The 25,939-nt window shown below is 43.1% G+C and overlaps 1 protein-coding gene across 2 annotated transcripts in view; it reads right to left on the bottom strand.

The window, feature by feature from the left end:
• The window catches only part of SHROOM3 (shroom family member 3), a 330,680-nt gene that overhangs the window by 151,592 nt on the left and 153,149 nt on the right, over nt 1-25,939 (bottom strand). Inside the window, exon 1 of one of the 2 annotated variants that reach the window (XM_018049610.1) lies at nt 23,980-24,207. The exons of the other annotated variant lie outside the window; for it this stretch is intronic. The gene's annotated coding sequence lies outside the window, so the exon portion shown is untranslated. Of the gene's footprint in view, nt 1-23,979; nt 24,208-25,939 lie in introns of those variants that run through there. 2 annotated transcript variants of the gene reach the window in all.

Raw genomic sequence — 25,939 nt, 5'->3', positions numbered from 1 at the left:
AAAGAGAAAATGTGGGGGTCCCCGGATGAAGATGGGGGCTTTATTCGTCTTCAGATGTTGACATTCCCCAGAGCCACCACAACAAAAACAGAATTAAGATGCAAAAGGAATGCAGAACCTTCCTTTGCTATCCCAAGCCTGAGAATCTTTTCAAATTTAAATGAATATCTGTCAAACTAATTAAGAGAAGATGCAATGCTCTCATTCTGCGCTCATTAGAGGACAACTTGCAGGTCATAAATTCTTCAGGCAGTGGGAGTGAATAGGTCTCTGCTCTCTTGCTCAAGATTCCCGGCTTTGTTTATTTCCAGTTTAGCCTGTTCATCTCCTAGACTCAGAGATGAACTACAAAACATGAACTACAAAACATGTCTTATATCAAGTTTTAATTCTGTAAGACAGAAATGGATAAGATTATGATGAGATGTTGCAACTGATGTTTTTTAGTCAAGAAAACTTGGAGGAAATGAAGAGAAATTATTTATATCTGAGTGGCATCCTTTGTTTCTCCCAAGACATTTTATATTTATGAGCAGATTTCAAAACACATACACAAAGAGTGTTTCCCTGATATTTGCAGCTTCTGATACTGAGACTCAATAAATTGATTTGGTAAAATATACTCACACTGTGTCAGAGTCTGTCAGACTCTGGGTAGAGATTAACATTCCAAAACTACTTCCTGCATTTATCGGACTCTTGCCAGCTACCCAGTCCAATAGTAAGTATTTAATTTAATGCATACATATTTAATTAATAACGTGGGTAACTCTGCAGGCAAAGTTTTTACCCCTATTTTACAGATAAGAAGATTAGGAGCAGTTATCTCGCACCATACTGGTAAGCAGCAGTCAGCAGAAAGCATGATGCTTAAAAATATTTGGGACTCCTTTGGTGGTCTAGTGGTTAAGACTCTGCCTGCCAATTTGCCTGCAGGTGACATGGGCTTGATCCCTGGTCCAGGAAGATCCCACATGCCCCAGAGCAACTAAGCCCATGCACCACAACTATCGAAGCCCTGGAGCCCAAGAGCCTGTGCTCCGAAACGAGAAGCCACCGCAATGGGAAATCCTCTCACTGCAACTAGAGAGTAGCCCCTGATCACTGATACTAGAGAAAGCCTGGGTGTAGCAACGAAGACCCAGCACAGGCCAAAATGAATAAATTTAATTTTTAATTTACTCACTTATATATAGTATTGTCCTTTTGACAAATTCTTGGAAATCTGAAATGATAAAGCATGAGTCTGCATCTAAACTGTTATTTATTAGAAAGAAATTTAACTGGAGCTATTAGAATTTCCACTGAATGTCTTTAAAGACGGGCTTCCCTGGTGGCTCAGATGGTAAAGAATCTGCCTGCAACACGGGAGACCTAGGTTTGATCACTGGGTTGGGAAGATCCTCTGGAGGAGGAGATGGCAACCCACTCCAGTATTCTTGCCAGGAGAATTCCAAGGGCAGAGGAGCTTAGCGGGCTGCAGTCCATGGGGTCGCAAAGAGTTGGACACAACTGTGTGACTAAGCGCAGCACAGCACAGTCTTTAAAGATACACTTCAGAAAACAAGAATTTGCCATTTATTTAAAAGCCTACATGGTTTCCTTATTTTTTCTATGCTCTGGGATTTATGCCCCTGAAAATATATTGCTCCTTTCTTCAGCAATTCCATTAGGCTTTCTCACTGGTGTCACTTGGCTGAGTTGCACAATGCCTCAGCCACGTGGGCAGTTCTGTTTGACCATTTCCTTATTATTTCTTCCTTTTGCTACTTATATCTTAAATCAGATTGTGACCATTTCTGCTTAACCAAGTTAGAGAGATGGGTTACACTCACTTGCTCTCTGTCAACATACTAATAGTTTAATGGAATGCTCTGCTCAGTTGCTCAGTCATGTCCGACTTTTTGAGACTCCATGGCCTGCAGCCCAGCAGGCTCCTCTGTCCAGGGGATTTTCCGGGCAAGAATACTAGAGTGGGTTGACCTTTTCTCCTCCAGGGGATCTTCCCAACCCAGGGAATCGAACCCGGGTCTGCTGCACTGGCAGATGGATTCTTTACAGCTGAGCCACCGGGGTAGCCACGAGAGTAGCCCCACCAGCGTACCACTGAGTTACCAGGGTAGCCTCATAGTTAATGAGATACAGAATTTGAGGCTATGATTCTGATCAAATTCAAATCTAATTTATGGTGTTCATTATTTTTCAAAGTCTTCTTAGAATTTCTAAAAAGTGAAAGTCGCTCAGTCGTGTCCAACTCTTTGTGACCCCATGGACAGTATTTTCCAGGCCAGAATACTGAAGTGGGCAGTCTTTCCCTTCTCCAGGGGATCTTCCCAACCCAGGGAACGAACCCAGGTTTCCTGCATTGCAGGTAGATTCTTTACCAGCTGAGTCACAAAGGAAGCCCAAGAATACTGGATAAGGAGAATTATTCTCTCCCACCATCAGGCAATAAAATGGGGCTTCAAAAACCCCTTTTCTGAGGTGAATGTCACCGACACATCGTTGTTTCCTGGGTAAATCTCGGCTCTCCATGGCTTCATTCATGCTTTTAATTAAGGTTTACTCTGATAATGCCACGCAGACCATCACCTCCACGGCAGCACCCACACTGCTGAAATCAGCATGAAACAGAGCCGTGCCAGCTTCCTACAGCAATCCCTTCACACATTCCCTCATACTGATGCTCTTATCACCATGGGGACATGACTTTTACAGCCCATGTTTCAGTTGTAGAAGAGGGTACTTAAATCAAAATCGGTTTAATGTTTATTGGCAAAGCTTTGTTGAACATTGAATCAAATGTGTATCTACTTTGCCCTTGGGGAATTCAACTCCAAAGCCACATTACATTGATTTTGACATTTTAGAGACAAAATGTACCTGAGACATCAACTAGTTTATATTTTTAATTTATAGATGAGTAAATCCATATCATTACATTTTCAAGTATTTAGTCATTAATCTGAAATTCAATCTAGAGCAAATAGAACAGAATTCTCAGATCTTTTATTTTGAATATAATATCACTTCTGTCTTATAAAACTTACAATTTTAGTGTTTCTACATTCTATTCATCTCCCTTCCCACTACTGATTTTAGGTGGTTATGATTTCAAGTTTCAGAGACTGTCCAACAATTACTAACATTAATCCTTGAAAAATAATGACTTCTAATATGTTCAAGGCATTCCTTAGATGAATCATTCTTATTTTAACATTTTAAGAAGAAAATTTAGGCTTTTAAGAGATCATTTTGATCAAGTGCTTCTGTTTACTGGAATAACACACAGGCAACATAGATATTTCACTAATAAGGTATAAGATATTTCACTAATATTCACCAAAATGATATAGTCAGGCTCTAAAGCAATCATGTGTCTTTATGTAGGAGGGCAAATGAGATATGTTTCTAGGAAATAAATGGAAAAACCAAAGTTCTCTGTTGAGAAGGGAAGGAAAAGTAGGCTGAGGAACTACAGAGCCTTCCCTGTCCCTAGCACCTGTCTTTCTCACTTCTTCCCTGGGGATGGTGGGAGACTCTCCCAGATCTCTCCAGGGAAGCATGTGATTCATTTTGGGGAGGGAAGGAATCTGTCACACACTGGTAATAAAATTTATGAAGCCAAAAAAAAAAAATCCACCAAAGTTGTGAACTCATCTCCACCTGTTTATGCACAGCATTTTGATCCTATCCTGCTTTAGGGACAATAAATATAACATGTCAGGAACTTGGCACAAATAGAGCCAGAATATATTTGATACCAACATCCCTTAGAGCACTGTCATCTGCAAATATTACACCAGCTAAAACTGTTGAAAGCATCCTCTTTCAAGGCAACTGGAAACTCAAATTCTAATATGTGTCCCATGTTGCCTGAAGATCAGGATGCATCCGAGGCCTGGGAATCCAAGATGTTGATCTTATTACAGCATTTCACATGGTCATACTGTGTAGAAAGCCAAGGATTCGGTGATACATCAATAAAGCTCTGTCCTGCTAATTACAAAATACGTGTCTTTAAAAGATGACTGTCTCAGGGAATACGAGGTGATCAAGATTAGGCACTTTCCCACTACATTAGATTTAGGCAAGCTGCAGTGGCTCCAATCCATCAGTCTCAGTAGGCTACACACCAATACAAAAAGTTCAGGAAAAAAAAAAAACACCCTACCATTCATCAAGCACTTACTTTGTGCTAGTGACATGCATTGGCACATTTAATCCTCACAATCACCCTCTGAGGAAAAAACCATCATCCTCATTGTGAAGATAAGGAAACTGAGGTGCTGGAAGAGAAGTGATCTGTCCAAAGTTCGAGAATCACACAGAGCCAGTGGCAGAGCCAGGATCTGAATCCAGCCAGTCTGGCTCAAGAGCCTTCTCTGCAGCGACCTCCCTGGTGGTCCAGTGGCTAAGACTCCGAGTTCCCAATGCAGGGAGCCTGGGTTGGATCCCTGCTTGGGGAATTAGATCCCATATGCCACAACTAATACGCAGTCAAATAAGTAAATAAATAAATCTTTTCTAAGAGTCTTCTCTCCAAACTCGTATCACAGTTGCACAATGAGTTCCACTGACCTAACTGAAGATGTGCTAACATTCATCGCCATGAAGAGTAATTTGCTTTCCTGCAGCCGGACCAAGAGGGATTCAACTTAAAAACCATTTTGTATCATTGGTTGAGTTTATTATAATTAAATTTACTTTTGCTTGCTGCTGCTAAGTTACGTCAGTCGTGTCTGACTCTGTGCGACCCCATAGACAGCAGCCCACCAGGGTCCCCTGTCCCTGGGATTTTCCAGGCAAGAACACTGGAGTGAGTTGCCATTTCCTTCTCCAATGCATGAAAGTGAAAAGTGAAAGGGAAGTATCTCAGTTGTGTCCAACTCTTAGCGACCCCATGGACTGCAGCCTACCAGGCTCCTCCGTCCATGGGATTTTCCAGGCAAGAGTACTGGAGTGGGGTGCCATTGCCTTTTCCTTACTTCTGCTTACTATTTACCAATTTACGGCCACCAGGAAGCCTACATACTAGTAGGTAATCTTTCAAAGACAAAGCAAAATTTTTGACAGAGAACAAAAGCAGGAAAGCTGACACAGGGCTGTGGCAGTCATTTCTCATGAATTAATATAATTTTATAGCCTTCGATAAACACAGTTAAACGCATAGCAAAATGTGGATTAACTTTATATCTTGCAATTTAGAAATGAATAAAATAAAATATGGCAGGGAAAGCTCTTTGTCCAACCTTTTCTTTTTGAGATGATATGATTCCTATTTCACTTTTTAATTTTCTTTGAGTCAATCTTAGACTCACTGAGGACTTTTTGTATCATGAGCAGCACTTATCTCAGGAGTTGAGTTTGAAAATACTCAATCAATAGTTTGTGAAATAATGGGCTTCCCAGGAGGTTCAGTGGTAAAGAATCTATCTGCCAATTCAGAAAACATAGGTTCGATCCCTGATCTGGGAAGATCCCATGTGTCGAGGATCAACTAAGCCCGTGAGCCACAGCTACTGAGCCTGGGAGCTGCAACTACTGAAGCCCTCTCGCCCTAGAGCCCTGGCGTTCAGGGCGCCCTCGAGCCCTCTCAAGCCACCTCAATGAGAAGCCTGGATATAGCAACTATAGAGTAGCCCCCACTTGCTGCTACTAGAAAAAAAGCCCACAGCAGCGAAGACCGAGCTCAACCAAAAAAAATAAATAAAACTATTAAACAATAAAGATAAAATAGTTTGTGAAATTAAGATAATCAAAGAAAGCAGAGAAGAAGGAACAAAAGGAAAGTTCTGTGATTACTCCTGGATGGCTCCACACTTGGCAAGAGTTGGAAAGGCCCACCCTCCCTCTCCCTGGAGAAGAGTGCTGAAATGTGCTGGCACTTCCTCACCCAGCCTCCCTCTCCCTGGAGAACAGTGCTGAAACGTGCCGGCACTTCCTCACCCAGCCTCCCTCTTCGGCTCCTTCCCTTATCACCACAGAACCACAGAGGGCTAAAACTTACTAGTTGAAAAATGAACACTCAGTTAATCCAGTTGTTGTTTTTTTTCCACCCACAATCTTCCAAGCCACCAGCCTGATGATTTTTTGGACCGAGGTGCCTGATAATTTGAGAGTTGTGTAGAAAAAAGACAGCCCAGACGAAACCTATTAAAAGGATTAGCAGTTGTTTCCCTATATAGGCAGAGGAAAATAATTTCAGTTCTCAGAAAGCAATTGGAAGGCTAATTTCTCCCTGAAAGAGACAGTCCAGTATTGGATAATAATCACCTGATATTCCCAACAGCATTATTTAACTCAGGATTTCTCAAATTGCGCCATGTAGGCCAGACAATTCTGTGTTGTGGGGGCTGTTCTGAGCCCTGTAGGACCTGACCTCTCTCCACTAGAGCCAGCAGCACAACTTCCCCAGCGTGACAACCAAAACCCCTCCAGACCTTGTTAAAGGTCCAGATTGGGTGGTGTTGAGGGTCGGGGTGGGGCACACTACTGCCACCAGGTGAGAACCACTAAATTTGTGACTACCACCGAATTCTCTTCTTTCTCTGTCACAGCAAACAAATTATGGATGGTTCATTTTAAACATTTTAAAAACCTCTCTTGGACTTCCCTGGAGGTCCAGTGGTTAAGACTCTGCACTTCCATTTCAGGAGGAGTGGGTTTAATCCCTGGTCAGGGAACTTGAGTCCCACATGCCGTGTGGCCAAAAAGAGAATGAATAAATTTAATAAATAAAGTAATAAACAAAAGTAGCTTTAAAAAAAGCTTTTTCCTTTCTTTCTCAAAGGTATAGTAGATTTCAGAGTAGTATAAGAGACAGACTTTCCACTTTTCCTCGTTTCTGATTCGCATGGTTGCTTCCCAGGGATTCAGTGACAGTCGAGGACAATAATGAGTGGGTGTGCTAAGTTGGCTCAGTCCTGTCCAACTCTTGGCAACCCCGTGGACTGCAGCCGCCAGGCTCCTCTGTCCATGGGGTTCTCCAGGCAAGAATACTGGAGTGGGTTGCCATGCCCTTCTCTGGGATCTTCCTGACCCAGGGACTGCAGCGGCATCTTTTGGTTTCCTGCATTGGCAGCCGGGTTCTTTACCACTAGCGCCACCTGGAAAGGCCCAGGAACAATAAGTGAAGTGAAGTGAAGTGAAAGTCGCCCAGTCGTGTCCGACTTTTTGGGACCCCATGGACTATACAGTCCATGGAATTCTCCAGACCAGAATACTGGAGGGGGTAGCCTTTCCCGTCTTCAGGGGGTCTTCCCAACCCAGGGATCAAACCCAGATATCCCGCATTGCGGGCCGATTCTTTACCAGTTGAGCCACAAGGGAAGCCCAATAAGAGCTCACACCTAAATGTGTATTTCTTATCCCAGGCACGGTAACAATGTTAACTCATGAATTCTCACCACTCCCCTTTTCACAGGTGAGAAATAGAAGCACACTAGTTGTTTGTTTTCAGTTACAGGGCAGCATAAAACATTACTAATCTGTGAAGGCACAGCATACAGGCAATCATAGAAATATCACACCTATGTGCACTGAAAACTGGCACGACCATCAGGAACATTCCAGAGCAATGACCAGAGTTACAATCACTATCTTATCGAGACCGTTTCTTGATAAGGAAAATGAAGCATACCTTCTTTGGGTGCAACTGGATGAGAAAACCACATGCTTAGTAGGAAATATTCTTCATTGATTCAATAAATGTAAAATATCAAATGTAGCTTCACAGTTGACCGTATATCCTAGAAAAACATCTCAGTCACATGAAAACCAAGAGTACCAGTGCTCGGCCTTCCTTCCAGTGGCTCCTATAGACTAACGGTATGCTTCTCTATCCCCAGCGTAGTCACCCTCGTCTCCCAAGACACCTCAGGAAGCAAGCAGGGGTGTCTGGGACCTTCCTTCTGATTCACGTAGCATGCACCTTCCACTCCTTGGGCCAGTATTAGGAAAGCAATATTGCATATATTCACCACCTAACAGATGCCAGCCCAAGGAATAATCAAAGTCTGTAAAAGCAAACTGTATCTTTTCTTAATGTTTGAACACTGGCATCAACAAGGATGGCAGCAGCAACAATGGCCGCTTCTACCACGTGTGACCAGCATGCTGCCTGCCAGGCTTTGTGTTCATTACCACTTAACCCTCACAACAGCTCTGTGAGCTGAGTCATATTTCCCCCACTTTACAGATGAGGTTCATAACGGTAAGTATCCTGCCCAATGTGATAGAAAATACTGACTTGGTATTCAAACCCAGGACCATTCAACTCCAAAGCCTGAGCTATTATCCCATGGTGACAAGCATAGGGAGACAGAAAGAACCCTGCTTGCCTGTCTACTCTTAGGAACAGAACAAAAAATACTTTCTCCAAAAGAATAGGGAGGAACTTGCCTGGTGGTCCAGTGGCTAAGACTCTTGGCTCCCAATGCATACGGCCTGGGTTCAATCCCTGGTCAAGACACTAGGTCCTGTATGCCACCACTAAGCATTTGCATGACATAACTAATAAGATCCCACATGCTATAACTAAGACCTGGGCAGCCAAATAAATAAACAAATATTAAAAACAAAAAAAAAATTTTTTAATGGGGAAAGGTTTTGAGATACCCTAGGTTTATATCATTTTACTTTAGAAAGAATGTGTGTGTGCTTAGTCGTGTCCGACTCTTTCCAACCCCATGGACTGTAGCCCACCAGACTCCTCTGTACATGGGATTCCCCAGGCAAGAATACTGGAGTGGGTAGCCATTTCCTTCTCCAGGAGATCTCCCCAACCCAGGGATTGAGCCCAGGTCTCCTGCACTGCAGGCAGATTCTTCTCCATCTGAGCCACCAGGGAAGCCCCTTGAAAGAATAAAAGTGATGAACTAGTTGTCTGCAGCTGGGCATTGTTTTCTTGTAAAGACTGACCATCCACTGCAGGAGGCTGTGCTGTACTTGAAACAAGAGGAACCATTTCCTCTGATACCAGCTGATTGTTCTCTGAAGGGACCCAGCTCAAGCTCAGTGTGCTCTCCCTCAATCACAAAAGCAACTCTTAAAGCCTTCTTTTTAATCTTTAACTACAGGCTCGTATAAGGAACTTTTCATGGTTACTCAACAGTTAACACCTTACTATACACCGTGTCAAAGTTCTCGAGTTTATCAGTCTTTGCTGGGAAGCCAGAACCTTCTGCTGAGCTGCTGAAGTTAAAAAGCTAAGAGTGATTCTGACCTTCTCCTCCCTCATCCAGAGAGCCAGCCTGCTGCCTGCTCTACCTGTTCTACCGTCTAGATGTCCATCCTGCCACTTCCTCCCCTGTCCTTGCCATAGCCTTAGTACAGGCCTTCACTATTTCTCACCTGGATCAGTCCTCGCCCACTACTTTCTATTCCTCTAGACTTGCCATCTTCAAAACTACCCTCCAAAATGTAGCCAAAATGGTCCCTCCCAAACACAAATCTGATTTTGTCCCCATCTACCATTTTTTAAAAATTAAAACATAGTTGACTTATAATACTTCAGGTATATAGAAAAGTGATAGTTATATTGTTATATATATGTATATATATACTTTTTCATATTCCTTTCCAATATAGATTATTACAAGATACTGAATATAGTTCCCTGTACTATATAGTCAGTCCTTGTTGTTTATCTATTTTATATATAGCAGTTTGTATCTGCTAATCCCAAAACCCCAATTTATCCCTCCCCCTGCCTTTTCCCTTTGGTAAGCATCAATTTTTTTTAGGTCTGCCGGTCGTTTCCATTTTGTATATAAGTTCATTTACATCATTGTCTTAGATTCCACACATAAGTGATATCACACGATATTTATATTTCTGCTAACTTCACTATGATTATCTCTAGATCCATCCATGTTGCTGCAAATGACATTATTTCATCTCCCCTGATCTACCTTTTAAATTCCTCATTAGCTTCCCATCACCTTCAGGGTCCTGTTAAAACTTATGAGGGTCCTTGCATATGTCCTTCAGTCAAAAAACAGCAAATACATTCAGACAGCCCACGAGGCACCTTTTGCGAATTAGACAAAGTCCCTGCCAACTCCAGAGAGTGCAGTTTCTCCAGGGAGCAAAGCCCAGGTGGGATTTCAGCCCTGCTCCCACCCCATCTCTGCCCATCCCTTTTGCGGGTCATAAGTGCACGATCAGCCATGCAGCCCTGACTAAGGGTCTCTTCAAGCACCTCTTAGTTTACTTTGTTTAGAACACCTTTACCTACTAAATCTCTCTACCTAGCTCTTGTTTGCTGTTCTGATAATCAAGACAATTATCCTTTTCCAAGAAGCGTTCACCTATCCTATGTGACCAGGATAATTTTGTCCTAGTGTGCCTGTAGACTTTCCTATCCATTTCCTCCAGTAGAAGCTGCATTTTACAAAGCCAGAACCCTATCTTTCAGATCTCTGTGCCTAGAAAGCCTAGCACAGTGCCTGGGAGACTGCAGACCAAGAGCTGCCAAATGTCAAATGAACAATGCCTCTTGTTTTCTTAGTCTTGTCACCGAATAAGACCCTCAGCAATTTGGAGATTAGGCTACAGGGGGAGTCTGCTTCCTCAGATTACATAATCCCTACTCAAATAACCAGAAGCCAGACCTCATTTAGCAATCATTTCATTAACCTATGATTAAGAAGAATCTTAGATTTCAACTTCCTGTCCCCTCTGTGGAGTAAACTAATACATCTGTCTTTCACCATTATGTCTTTTACTGGATTCTCCACCATCATTATCATATCCACTTCCTAGACTTTGGGCTGCTCTGGTGGCTAAGATGGTAAAGAATCTGCCTGCAATGCAGGATACCTGAGTTCGATTCCTGACACACAATATATGTTGTACTGCTAATCCTATCCTCTAACCAACATGGCTCAGAGGTTAAAGTGTCTGCCTGCAATGTGGGAGACCTGGGTTTGATCCCTGGGTCGGGAAGATCCCCTGGAGAAGGGAACGGCAACCCACTTCAGTATTCTTGCCTGGAAAATCCCAAGGACAGAGGAGCCTGGAGGGCTACAGTCCATAGGGTTACAAAAAGTCAGACACGACTGAGCAACTTTTCACTTCACTCCCAGACTTAACAAGAGCCATCCAGCTGGATGGTGGGTGGGTGTGCTGGAGGGTAGGGGAACTGGAATTTGTGGTACTTTCTACTTTCTCTAGTGTTTGGATGTTTCTGTAATAAAAAGTGAGTGAAAATAAATACTAAAAAGTAAATAAAGAGGGGCTGCCCTGGTAGCCCAGCAGTTGGGACTCCAAGTTTTCATTGCAGGAGGCATAGGTTCTATCCCTGGTCAGGGAATTGGAATCCCATGTGAGGGCGGGTTGGAGGGCAAAAAAAAAAACAGAAAAGAATCCCAAGTGTCACATGATATGGGCAAAAAATAAAAACAGTTAGCCATGCTCACTGAACCACAGGCTCGGATTCTTGTATTTCCGCCTTTCTTGGGATCTTCTCCACGGGTCCTGTATGGCTCTCCCAGTTGGTCTGTCCCGCATGGCCAGGCTGTCATGTATGACTCCGCTCACTTCTCCTGCCCACACCCTCCTCAAACCCCTCATGTATCCCTTCTTGACACAAGTCTAGAATTCTCTTCTCTATTCAAGCCAGGCCACAGGAAGCAGAACCTGGAGACTTAAAATGTTTGGCAAAAGCACTTGTATATCTGAAATCTAGCTATTCTATTTGTGAAAAATGTACTTTTCAATAGGGTGCGAGCCATTTTAAGAAGGACCGGGCAGATAGCACACAGTTTTACTCCGAGGTGTTATTATCTTCCTGCTCACAACTCCTCTAACGGAGCATGGCCCTGACCAAGCTCCTGTGCAGGTGTGAGGCCGGCCCAGCTCCTCCTTGCCATAAGCAGAGCCATTCACGTTGTTGCCCATGGAAGGTGGACCCAGGGCCCAGGGCCTGAGTTAATAAGGTGATGAAAGCTGGAGAGCTGGAGGACACATGGTGCAGGACCCAAGGCTGCGTGGTGAGTGAGCACCACACACGAGCGGATATGGGGGGACAGACACCCGGAAGCTGGGGGAAATGCTTGGTGGACTTGGTGGTTGTCATTGCAAGTGACATTGAACCTACAGAGAAATTTAAGCAAAACTGGGAATTTCTCAGGAAGGTCAAGGAGGGAGACAGTCCCAGGGATTGTAAATATTTTCAGGTTCTCCCTCATGCTCATCTTTTTGGATGTGTGTATATCTGTGTGTGTGTGTGTGTGTGTGTCTCAATTTCAATGTTTTTCTCTTTATCTTTTTCATATATATACTTTTCTCTACACTAAATAGGACTCTTCTTCAGTGTGTTTGTGTGTGTGTGCTAGGAGGGTGGATATGGATGCAGAAAGCAAGCATGGAGCAGAGAAACTTCAGTTCTACTTCATTCCATATCATTCAGTCAGTCACTCAGTGTGTCCAACTCTGCGACCCCATGGACTGCAGCACTCCAGGCTTCCCTGTCCATCACCAACTCAAACTCATGTCCATAGAGTTGGTGATGCCATCCAATCATCTCATCCTCTGTCGTCCCCTTCTCCTGTCTTCAGTCTTTCCAAGTATCACAGTCTTTTCCAATGAGTAGGTTCTTCACATCAGGTGGACAAAGTTTCAGCTTCAGCATCAGCCCTTCCAATGAATATTCAGGACTGATTTCCTTTAGGATGGACTGGTTGGATCTCCTTGCAGTCCAAGGGACTCTCAAGAGTCTCCTCCAACATCACAGTTCAAAAGCATCAGTTCTTCAGCACTCAGCTTTCTTTACAGTCCAACTCTCACATCCATACATGACTACTAGAAAAGCCATAGCCTTGACTAGATGGACCTTTGTTGGCAAAGTAACGTCTCTGCTTTTAACATGCTGTCTAGGTTGGTCACAGCTTTTCTTCCAAGGAGCAAGTGTCTTCTAATTTCATGGCTACAGTCACCATCTGCAGAGATTTTGGAGCCCAAAAAGATACAGTCTGTCACTGTTTCTATTGTTTCCCCATCCATTTGCCAGGAAGTAATGGGACCAGATGTCATAATCTTAGCTTTCTGAATGCTGAGTTTTAAGCCAACTTTTTCACTCTCCTCTTTCACTTTCATCAAGAGGTTCTTTAGTTCTTCTTCGCTTTCTGCCTTAAGGGTGGTGTCATCTGCATATCTAAGGTTATTGACATTTCTCCCGGCAATCTTGATTCCAGCTTATGCTTCCTCCAGCCCAGCATTTCTCATGATGTACTCTGCATATAAGTTAAATAAGCAGGGTGACAATATACAGCCTTGACGTACTCCTTTCCCAATTTAGAACCAGTCCATTGTTCCACATTGCTTCTTGACCTGCATACAGATTTCTCCGTAGGCAGGTCAAGTGGTCTGGTACTCCCATCTCTTCAAGAATTTTCCAGTTTGTTGTGATCCACACAGTCAAAGGCTTCGGCGTAGTCAATGAAGCAGAAGTAGATGTTTTTCAAATTAACCACTTCTGAAAGCTCTGCCTTCTCTTAGATTCTGTATAAAATCTCAGGGAAGATTCTGAGCTGCCTGGCTTGGATACACTCTTGCCTAAGACAGGTCTTTATGACTTCATTCAATGGTCACTATGCCCTTCTTCCTCACAAACATAATTCTGATCCTATGCGCAGAAAGATGGATGCTCCCACATCCCCAAGAAGTAAATCATTCTTCATCAGGACTTCCCTGGAGGTCCAGTGGTTAAGACTTTGCTTTTTAATGCAGAGGGTGTAACTTCGATCCCTTGTCAGGGAGCTAGGATCCCACATGCCTTGGGGCCAAAGAACCAAAACATGAAACAGAAGCAATATTGCAGCAAATTTAATAAAGACTTTAAAAAGTTTATTTTAAAAAAATCATTCTTCATCTACATTCATCATGGTACTCTGACTCCCATGTCAGGACTACTCCAGGCATGGGTATAGGACAACCCTAGCAAATGAGCTCTGACCCAAAGGAAAGTTTGTAGGAGAGTTTTGGGGAAGGTGTTCCTCAGTTTTGCTAAAATATACCAAACGGGGACTCCTTCCTGCCTTTGGACAAAGTTGTGCAAAGACATGATGCCTGGAGTCACAGCAGCCATCTTGTAATCATGAGGATGAACCCGAAGATTAAAATCATCATGCAAAGGCTTGTAGAATGGAAACAGGTAAAGCTGGAACCTCGATGACATCCTAGGCCATTCAGTTAACCCTGGAACCACGTCCATTAGGAAGCCCGTCTGAAAGGAGAATAATGGGACTAATGTTCAAAGTCAACTGAAATGAGGGACTACATAGTCCAAGGAGAGAGTGAAGAGCTACCTACTTGCTGAATCATAATAAAGGCTGGTGGTTACACATCTTACTATGTGTCAAGCAGTGTTCTAAGTGCTTTATATGTATTACTTCATTTAATCTATGCAACAACTCAACAAAATATCAATAGATACGTTAATTATTCTCTACTTTTCAGATAGGTAAAACAAGGCCCAGAAACATTGAGGAGTTTGTCCAACATCACAAATCCAGTAATGCCAAGGTGGGAAAATCACTGACACTTTCGACTCCTCCAGACTTAATCATCACATTAAACTTGGAAGTGTTCCTGGTTTGTTACAATCGGATTTCTCAAGCTTCACTGCTACCCTTCCAAAAAAACATCTTTTCATTTGAGCTGGTCTGAGTGGGTTTACCCTTTCTGAACCCAAATGTTCCCCCAGGCACCAGCATTGGCCAAACTGGGGCTTCCTTTCTCTGCCCCTTAATAACTCCGTGAGTCTCAGGGTCCATTTGTTAAATGTACTGTTACATGTTAAACGGTGGTGGTGGTTTAGTTCCTAAGTTGTGTCTGAGTCTCGAGACACCATGAACTTTAGCTCGCCAGGCTCCTCTGTCCATGGGATTTCCCAGGCAAGAATACTGGAGTGGGTTACCATTTCCTTCTCCAGGGGATCTTCCCAACCCATGGATTGAACCCACATCTGCGTTGGCAAGAAGGTTCTTTACAGACTGAGCCACCAGGAAAGCCCCCCAGGTGTTAAATGTAAAATATTCAGTGTCCAAATCCCCACTTTAAAAATCCTCACTTAGTGGGATTCTTGGTTCCCTGGTTTGCTCCCTCCCTAATTGTCATGTGGCCAATATTAGTTTGAGGTCTTTTAGGGGCACTGTTTCTAGTGTGATAGGACTTATTAATTAAAATACTAATGAGACTTAACAAAAGATGAAGCTGTTGACACTGCCTTATTATATCTTCACCTCTAATTTTATCTGGTTTGTAACTTTTCAAAGTTTTTGCATTAAGTGGCATCCTGCATTCACATACATCTCTGTGCCTCTGTGAGATTAAGAAGGCATTTCTATGGCCCTACTACTATTTATTCAAGTCACACCCTCACTCCCTCACTTATTCAACAAATATTTGAGTATCCGCCATGCCCCAGGCACTATTCTAGGCACAGGTATCAACAGTTTTTGTTCTCTGACCTCATAGAGGGCAATAAAGTATAATAATATGCCAGATCATTTTTTTTTCCCTCTAAATCAATAGGAGTGCTACCACAAATGAAAAAGGTTCACAGGACTAGATAAAGCAGTTGTGGGGCACATTCAAATAGGATTTAAGGGTGCAGATCCTGCTGGCTGACTGCCTGGGTTCAAACTCTCTCTCTCAACTGCTCTCTCGCCATATGACCTTGAATAGTTCCTGAACTGGTATCACAATTGTTTAATAATTTGATAAATGGGGATTAAAATTGTAGCTTTGTCCATAGGCTTTTTAGGAGTGCATGTTTATCAGTTATTTAAAATATAAATTCATACAAGTATTTGTTCAAAAGGAAAAGCAAGCTATAGTCTATTCCTACCCACTGATCATGACTAAGCAACTCTGTAACAAGTAGCAGTGATATGACCACACCCTGATATTTGACTCTGTAAACGGGAGCACAGGACTGTCGACATTGGGAGAATAGGGGCTTCAGGCACCCGGATCAGCGTCACCACTGCAGGACCAGGGTCATCACTGCAGGAGGATGACCCATCTGACCCCTAAGTCAAGCAGAGATTCCACAATCATCTATTTCTTGCTCTCAGAATCCTTAAGATGTCGGTTAAAGAAAATTTACAGCGACTTTCCCTGCAGAATTTAGTTTTCAATAAGCATATCTTGAAAGAAAGCAGAATCACACATTTGGAAGAGAACTTAAGAAACCAAGCTGCCATCCAAATGCTTGAGAACCCCTCTGCCCACTGGTTACCCAGCCTCCGCTGGAATGTTCCCACTGCCGAGGGTACACATTCTTAGCTTCTTCCTTTACCCATTATCTCTAGTTACCATCAAGAATTTCCTTTTATTGTCCCCAAAACCACTTTCCCTGATTCTGGAGCAAGGATAAGATAACCCTGATTCTAAATGATGGCCTTCAAATGCTTGGAGAAGAAGATTCCCTCTCTTCTAGTTTCTGAGCTAGTCACTACTTGACCTGAGTTCCTACCAAAATCCTTCAAAAGTTCAAAGGAGGAGACACAGAGGTGTGTCCAAGCAGATAATTTTGAAAGAGGGTTCTCAAAGCAGCCAGGAAAAGCAGTCTTGCTTCTGGGCTCAGGGAAGAAGGAAAAGACATGGATTCCTTGTTTTAATTACATCTGCACTAAGTTCCTCCCCATGTGGGATCCTGTGGCCTGAAGGAGGGATCCTTATCAGAACTCAAACATGAGTACATTGCTAGAGCATGTGAATTCAGTGGAATTCAACAGGATTTTTGTAGCTGAAACTTAAACCAAATGTATCCAAAGACACCTGTCCCTAGAGAGTATAAACTTAGTTTTTCCTAAAAGAGATAATGCTATAGTTTAAAAAGGCTAGTTTTTAAAAAGTAAGCCCTCATATGTTTGAAGATATAGAATTGGGACCCTCTTAGATGATAAACTTGAACAGCTAAGGGGCCGAGTGTGGGAGTTTAATTCTCATAATGACGATCGGCTTTAATCAGAACAACACTCTCTTCTATATGCTCACATTATCCTATCTTTAAATCCTAGGCGGTGGTAATAATAGCCATTGTTAGGAACAATGGCTAACAATTATAGAAGAATTTTTATATGGTAGGCACTTAAGGCTTCAAACAAGCTATTTCATTTAAACCCTGCGACAGCTCTGTGAAGTAAGTCCTCATAGGGTTCACTCAGAAAAAGTCAAATGCCTGTGGTGGTACAGAGGGCCCTGACCTTTGCCCCCACTGCACTCGTCTGGTTATTCCTTTCACATGCCATCTATACTGCCCCCAGGGCCTTTGCACTTGCTGTGCTCTCGGTTTCTATCTTCTTCCCCAGCTCATCCCCAGGCTTAGGGTCTCACCTCCTTCCAGTCCTATTTCGTCTTCCTGCATCCCCTTCCTCGTAGGCCTTCTCTCACCACCCTTCAGAAAATGACAATATCGCTTCTGCTTATATTCCCTGCTTTAGGTTTCTCCATAGCAGTTATTTTATAACCTAGTTATTTAGGGGTTTGTCTGTCTTGACCAGAATGTATGCAAGGATTTTTGTCTACTTTTGTTCACAACCCTAAACCCCCAGCATGTGGAACACAGCTGGCACGCGGTAGACACTGCATAAATACTTACTGGTTAAATTTTATACATGAGGCAATCAGTACAGAAAGGGCAAGGGGTCATGCTTTTCATAGAAAGACTAAGTTAAACTCAAGAGTATACATCCTTTTCCCGAGAGTTGGTCACATTATTTTTGACCATCAGGGGCAATATGTTAGATCTGAATAATACTTGCAAACAATACTAGCAATCAAAAATGTAAAGAAGTATTCCATATGTGTACTATATTCATGAGTTCTATATGTGTAGGAAAAATCACTTGTTAGAATATTTTTTGACTCTACAGAAACATTTTATTTGACAGGATTTGAGGAGATATATATTTATATCCTCTCCAGGTTTTTAAATGAAAATATAAATACTTAAGACATATATGTGGAATATAGAAAAATGATATAGATGATCTTATTTGCAAAGCAGAAATAGAGACACATGTAAAGAAAATATGGCTACCAAACGGAAAAGGGATAGGGTGGAGTGAATTGGGAGATTGGGATTGACATAGACTACTGAGTTTATGGATAAAACAGATAACTAATGAGAACCTACTGTAGAGCACAGGGACTCTCCGCAGGGCTCTGTAGTGATCTAAATGGGAAATAAATGAAAAAGAGGGGACACATGTATACATAAAGCTGATTCACTCTGCTGTACAGTAGAAACTCACACAACATTGTAAAGCGAGCATATTCCAATCAAAATTAAGAAAAGAAAGCATAAATGCTTACATATATAAAGATTTGAAAATGTATATATATATTCATTCTCATGAAAACATTTTCCCAGAGTTGTACAACAGCAAGAATGACAGCTTATTATAGATGCCATTCATTCAGGGATCATTTCTGGAGTTCCTTTTATGTGATTATATTTAACCTTCCTAATAATGCAGAAAGCCAATTTGCAGATGAGGAACTATGCTCTAACAGGTTGTGCACCTTCCTAAAATAGCCCAGTACAGGGTAGAATTTAGAATGGAATATAATTCTTTTGTCTCCATCTAGAACGCCCACTCCTGCACTCACAGCTGCTGGCTAGGCTTCAGGTATTTAACATTTTACAGGCGCTTCTATCCTGAGGAAGGAACTCAGTTACTATAAATGGCTAACTGAGAGCCCACCGACTGAAAAACTAAAAGCTATATATATTACTTTCCTCTCTCTTTTCCCAAAGTCTACTCTTCACACAGATTTTAGACACTCATAGTGGAGCCCCTACATTGTCACAGTAATGGTCTTTGTCTGAAGTTCATTTCACTCACTAAACATCGAGTTTTATAAAGCTCACATTATTACAGAGGGAAAAAAAAGGCAGCTGCTGACAGGATCTCTAAGAGCAACAAATACCAGGAAAATCTCAAAAGTCTGACCACTTTTTTTTTCGTAACCGGAGTTTTGCCAATGATTTCGCCACAGCTTTGAAAGCTTGTTTTCACCTCTACCCTTTTCCAAAAGAGAATTCCACCCCAGGAGAGAGAAAAAAATTAAGACCTCAAACCAAGTACAAATTGCTCATTTAAAGAACAGGAATTAAGTATGTGGGGGCTTTTCTTCCTTAAAGGCTCATCACTCTGTAGAAAGAATTCAAACTCTGTCTTTCTGAGCAGTGGAGCTGGTTTTGGGGTTTTGTGTTAGTTAATTTTAATTAAAAAAAGGGGGGGGGGGCACCATTCTTGAGAAGCTGTTGCTATGAGACTTCCTGGGCCTCAACAGATGGCCATAGAGCAGTTCTCAGCCCCAGCTCCGGGCTCTGAAGCCCTCCACTCAGGCATACCATTAACATTCCTGAAATACTTTCGGAGGCAAATGCGGGCCAGCCGCCTTCAGACTGGCTCACCCGCAGCTCCTGGGCCGGCCTCCCTGGCCACTGGGCCTGGGCTGAGATTTGTTATAAATGAATGATCAGGCCTCTCTAGGAAAAGGGCACAGAACAGATGCTGCCGTCAGCGGAGGCTTTGGACAAACTTTACTCACACTCCCCTGGGGGTTTTGAGTCCTTCAGGTGAGCAGGTGGGCGCACATGGGTATGCAGACATTCAAACATATGTGCATGCACACACACACACACATGCACAGGCACCTCACTCCATACCCAATTCAGTTCATTGTTGGGAAGCCTCTGACCCCTCCGCATCACAGTGGTCCAGTTGTGAGCAGCAGAGTTTTGGACTGAAGCCTTTTTAGTCTCTAGAGTTGCTGAGGAAGAGGCTTAAGTATTCCTGATTTCTCCTCCGACAGAAAGGAAGGGAGAAAACCAAGGCGGGGCAGATTCTACGTTCACACTAACTTCTTGGTGCTGCTGGACAAACCATTCTGCATCATCACTTTTCTCGCTCTTCCAAACTGGGATGATGATATTGACCTACATGCATCAGAGAGAGGAACTGATGAGCCTGATTAATAAACAACTGTGAAATCACTGCATAAATATCAGTGAATAAATATCACAGGACCAGCCTCCAGTGCTTCCAGGGAAGAAGATAAGGAAGGAACTTAGAGACGGCACTTCGGGGTCTAATCATAGGGGCCGCCGCCCTTGGACGGCTGGTCTGGATTACCGACCACAGGTTTTGGTGGAAAAGGTCTCCCAGTACCTGCATGGGTCACTAAGGAGCTTCGGGACTTGGAAAAAAACTAGTGATTCTCAACAGTCACAGCTTTTCAGGGTGGGGCTCATTTAAATTCCATCTCCTGAGTTGTCGTCACAAAACCAGGTCTGGAGTGTACAAGCAAAGTCCTACCAAAGTGTCTGACGCCAGAGTCACTGGATCAATTGACAGGACATCAGAGCCATCCTACCAGTTTCATTTCACAGACGTTCATTAAGAGCACTTCTCCCTGTGATATCAGATGATAGGCCACAAACACCGCACCGCCACCATCATCTGACGTTGGTTTTTAAATCCAATCTGTGCAACTAGGAGCAAAACGACTTGAGACTGCTTAGGTTCCCACCTTCCAAAATCACCCATCTGTTCAGACATAAAGCTTTCCTCTCGTCTCCAAGTTGTGAACATTAGGATTGCTGGAAGCAATTTAAAAACACAAAACAAAACATGCCTTTTAGAAGCTCAGCCTAACAGGAAGTGCATCTCCTTCCTATTAACCAGGGACGTTTACATGAAGCCATCTATAGCGGGGGGGGAGATGAGGACTTTTTCCATTTGTCTAGTCTGGCCCAGTTGTTCAGATTCTGAGCTCACAGGGCCCTCATCCTCACCCACCCGAGTCAGAAAAGCCTGGGGTAAAGGCTGGAATCTGGAACTCTTTTGAGGAAGAAGAGGAGGAGAGAGAGAGGTGAGGGGAGGGCAGAGTCTGATGTGGCTTCATTTACATAGCTGACCGTTTCTTGAGCAGAGCCACTGGGGCACACGCAGTGTGTCTGGCAGGCAACACTACTGTGCCTCATTGTGTGTTCTCCACTAGAGGGGTCCATCCCCATGGTCCCTGTGAACGAGGGAGCCTGGCAGTCATTCCACAGCCCCAGAAACTAGACACTAGGGAATAAAATAAATATAAGATACTTAATCCCCTGTCCCACTAACAATGCTGTTCTTAGGATGAAATGTGCGTGTGTGTATACTAGTTATTAACCATTGTGTTAAATTACACCTTCAGGGGTCCCCTTATACTCTGTAGATAGGTACAGGGTTTTCTACACTCAATATGAAATGTGAGGTTTTTGTGACTTTACTTCCTTTTTAATTAGAGCAGGTCAGGAAGCAACAGTTAGAACTGGACATGGAACAACAGACTGGTTCCAAACAGGAAAAGAAGTAGATCAAGGCTGTATATTGTCACTCTGCTTATTTAACTTATATGCAGAGTACATCATGAGAAACGCTGGGCAAGAGGAAGCACAAGCTGGAATCAAGATTGCCAGGAGAAATATCAATCACCTCAGATATGCAGATGACACCACCTTTATGGCAGAAAGTAAGTGAAGAAGAACTAAAGAGCCTCTTGATGAAAGTGAAAGAGGAGAGCGAAAAAGTTGGCTTAAAGCTCAACATTCAGAAAACGAAGATCATGGCATCCGGTCCCATCACTTCATGGCAAATAGATGGGGAAACAGTGGCTGACTTTGTTTTTCTGGGCTCCAAAATCACTGCAGATGGTGATTGCAGCCATGAAATTAAAAGATGCTTACTTCTTGGAAGGAAAGTTATGACCAACCTAGACAGCTTATTAAAAAGCAGAGACATTACTTTGCCAACAAAGGTCTGTCTAGTCAAGGCTATAGTTTTTCCAGTGGTCATATATGGATGAGAGAGTTGGACTATAAAGAAAGCTGAGTGCAGAAGAATTGATGCTTTTGAACTGTGGTGTTGGAGAAGGCCCTTGAGAGTCCCTTGGACTGCAAGGAGATCCAAGCAGCCCATCCTAAAGGAAATCAGTCCTGGGTGTTCATTGGAAGGACTGATGCTGAAGCTGAAACGCCAATACTTTGGCCACCTGATGTGAAGAGCTGACTCATTTGAAAAGACCCTGACGCTGGGAAAGATTGAGGACAGGAGGAGAAGGGGACAACAGAGGATGAGATGGTTGGATGGCATCACTGACTCGATGGACATGGATTTGGGTGGACTCCGGGAGTTGATGATGGACAGGGAAGCCTGGCATGCTGCATTTCATGGGGTCGCAAAGAGTCAGACACGACTGAGCGAGTGAACTTACTGACTTAGAGGTTTTGAAACTAGCTCTCTCTTCCTTTCTGTTTCTTTTTAGGACTCTGAGGTTATTATGGACAGTAAATTTTTTTTTTAAGATAGTGATTAGGGTTGAGATGATATTTATCCCTCCCTATACAGCAATGACTTATTCTTAAACCAGGAAACCAACTTCGATTTATACATTCTCTAATTTGTAATTCATAGGTGAAGGTAGCATTTTGAACTTGAACTCAATGCTAAATATTCAGTATTTATTTAGCTTTCCACATTTACTTGTCCTTTAATCCCCTCAATATTTATAATTCACTTAATATCTACCTACCAATTGATCTGATTTTTCAATCATCACCAACCATCTGTATTATGGGGCACATACATTATATTTTAAATGATTTCTGTAGACTTGCATGATGATCACATTTCAACCCGTGGGCAATGTCATTTCTGATGCTTCTATTCATCAGAGCAGCATTTTTAGTATTTACATTTAGTATTACAAATACGCTGATCTTATTACAGGAAAATGTCTTTATAAAGAATAGTTAGCTAACAGCTGAGAAAGATGGAGACTTCCGACTGCCTATAAATAATGAAAGAAAAAAACATATTTCAGGATGATTAACATAGATCTTGAGTATATGGTTTCTGAATGTTTATTGCCTTGCTTTTCACCACTTCTGTTTGTTCTATTCCTGTTTACTGGTTAAATGGAATCATTTAGAAGTGGGGAACAGCTTCCTCCTATCTTTGAAATTAATATAGTGGGGAAAGTAGCCTCAGAACCTCTTTGGATTTATAAATGGATCTTCACCCATATACAGAAAGTTTTCATTAAAAAAAAAAAAAAAGCTTTTCTTCCTTATCACAACAAGCAGGCAAGGGTGTAAGCATTTGTCCATATCACTAGTCGTTTTACCAACCTTGGATTACTAAACCCTACAATAAGAGTATGCTGACACCAATCCAAGAGGAAGACAGGATGGCCCCAAAGTATCTGTCGATCAACTTAAAAGTATGTAAAATGAAGTCATGGCAGAGCTTAAGCTTAATCAGAATCATGGCTTAATATTCCAAAGCATCTCACTGTGACTCAAAGTTAAGTCCTTCTGTCTAGAATCTGACTTTCTCTGGAAAATAAAGGTGAGGGGAAGTGAGCCAAGCAGTACAATCAAACCCCATGCTGGAGTGAAAGTCACTAACTCCTCCGTGCTGAGCAAGCCTTAAACAAACAAACAAACAAACAAACAAACAAAATACTGCTTTCCTATCACAAGAGGAAAAAGTTAAAGACAGCTTTAAAAAGAAATGGGAATAAGAATTAAATGATAGCTCCCGGGATTGCACGGTTGGGAGGAGCCTATGGCACAAGCATATGCATTTGTTGGCCTTGATGAAAAGTTACTTTATTCTACCATCTCTGGAGCTCCTCATCAAATAGGAAGGAGTGCACAGTGAGGCCCCAGCTGCCTGCAAGGATGACAGTGGTTTGTCAAGTGCCCACCCCCCACCATGTACATCTTTATTTCTGCCTTGGTATCATTTTGCCAGCACATCGGACACTCAAATCACTTACAAATTTCATCATAAAACCCTAAACTAAAACAACTCCCCAGACCTTCTTTAGTTTACCTGCCAGATACAAGCATTTATGTCGAATTAAATGGAGAAATCTGGTCGAGAAATACCTGGTTTAAAAAGGGCTTACCTTAAGGAAGTCTAAGCCGGCATTTCCACTGTCCTTGATTATCTGTTGAACATTTTCGTCCAGCATGACACGGGGCCAAGCCGGCGGCCCGAGGGGGCTCAGGGGCTGGGGGGAGGTGACATAGAGACACGAATCCGGTCTGGAAAGAATCCCGGGGAAGCAGCTCCAGGAAGGCGAATGCGAGAGCTAAGACACAGGTGTCAGACACCACCCAGGCACCTCCGCTGGGAACCTGCAATCAGGCGGCTGCCCTGATTAGCCAAGTACAAAAGGCAGTTCGGATTACTGCCCTCCTCCCAGCCAATCGCCGGCCGGCCTGCCTGACAGCGGCGGGCACCCTGATGTAAGGGGAAGGACACGCGGCCAGAGCCCAGAACCGGTTTCTGGAGTGGCTGCGGGCACGCCTCCCCGCGCACTCCGGGGCCCACGCTCTGCAGAAGCTGGCTCGCTATTGCAAGCAGAGCTCGTGGCAACGGGTAAGCCCTCTCCTGCCGGTCCCCACAGGTCGCTCTAGGGTCCTTCAACTCACAAAACCACGATGCGAAGACGGTTAAATGGAAGGGAAGGACCATAGAATGAATGGGGTTGGGGGCGTCACTCACAGGGCGCCCCTGTCCGCTCTTCCTCTCGCCGCTTGCCGGTCCCCACTCGGGTTTCTGGGCAGCTGAATAAGTTCAATTTTTAATTAGCTATAGTTTTGGCAAGCAACAGTTTCTCACAGAAACTAGGAGGAGCGGAAGGAGACTCAACAGAAAGGACTATCTTTCTACCGTTATTGTTTCCGAAGCATAATGTTCAATACTGTTCAACCCCGGCAGACAAAAATTTATAAAAGACCGTTCTCATTAAAAAAAAAAAAAAAAGGCAAAAACAGTAAATGCAGTACACTGGAGTGCCACACGGCTCACCTTTGTGTGTGCAATCTTGGCAAAAAGAATTTCACTTAAACAGATCATCTGAGACTCTGACGCAGCAGGCCTTTGCAGCTGTATGGAGAAGCAGTGCTTGATTCAAGCTCCGGTATTTGCCCCAGACTGTAGGGGTCAGCTTAACAGTAACCATAGCCACAAAGAGAGAGAAAAGGAAAAGGGCACACAGAAAGAGAAGGACTCCAAGTGTGTCTGCATTCCTGGTTATGCAAATACATGTTCATTAGTTTACCGCCCACACGGTGGGAAAAAACAAACCATGGATCCACGTGTAATCTGTAAACCTCCTTGCTACAGAAACTTTAAAAGACTTCCAGATTATTTTTTCAGATATGGAAAGAAAGAAGGAAAGGGAGCACACACACACACACCCCATTCTGACATCACAGGGGGCATTATACTCTAAATACAGTCGTCACCTCCACTCCAGACACCAAGAAAGTCTGAAGCATCCTTGAGGATGTCAGTACATTTCGAAGGTGAGACTAACTTTATTTAGAGATGGTTCCTGTATTAACTAGCAGGACTGTCCCTCCAGAATGCTCCACTTGAGTTCCAGAGCTATTTCTATTCCTGTAATATGAAATCTAAGGAAATGGGATTGAGGCAGGTGTGAGATCGGAACAGAGGTGGGAGTGGAACAGAGAACCCTCTTTCAGGAGAGAAAGCTCCTCTAGACCTTGCATCCTGGATGCATTTCTTTGAAAGTAACCTTCTTTTCTTTGCAGAAAAGGCAAAATTCTTTTTATCTTCTTTAAAAGCCCTTAATTTTATTGTGGACTATAGCCGATTAACAACGTTGTGATAGTTTCAGGTGGACAGCAAAGGGACTCAGCCATACATAAACACGTATCCATTCTCCTTCAAAGTCACCTCTCACATAACAGGCTGCCACATAACACTGAGTAGAGTTCCCTGTGCTGTATAGTAGGTCCTTGTTGGTTATCCCCTTTAAATGTAGCAGGGTGTTCATGTCCATCCCAAACTCCCTAACTGTCCCTTCTACACTCTCCCTCTTCCCCAGGAAGGCA

This window comes from Capra hircus, chromosome 6 (assembly GCF_001704415.2).
Source record: "Capra hircus breed San Clemente chromosome 6, ASM170441v1, whole genome shotgun sequence".
NCBI classification, from domain to species: domain Eukaryota; kingdom Metazoa; phylum Chordata; class Mammalia; order Artiodactyla; family Bovidae; genus Capra; species Capra hircus.
Note: the sequence above shows the minus strand (reverse complement) of the source record. Positions and strands in the feature narration are given on the sequence as shown.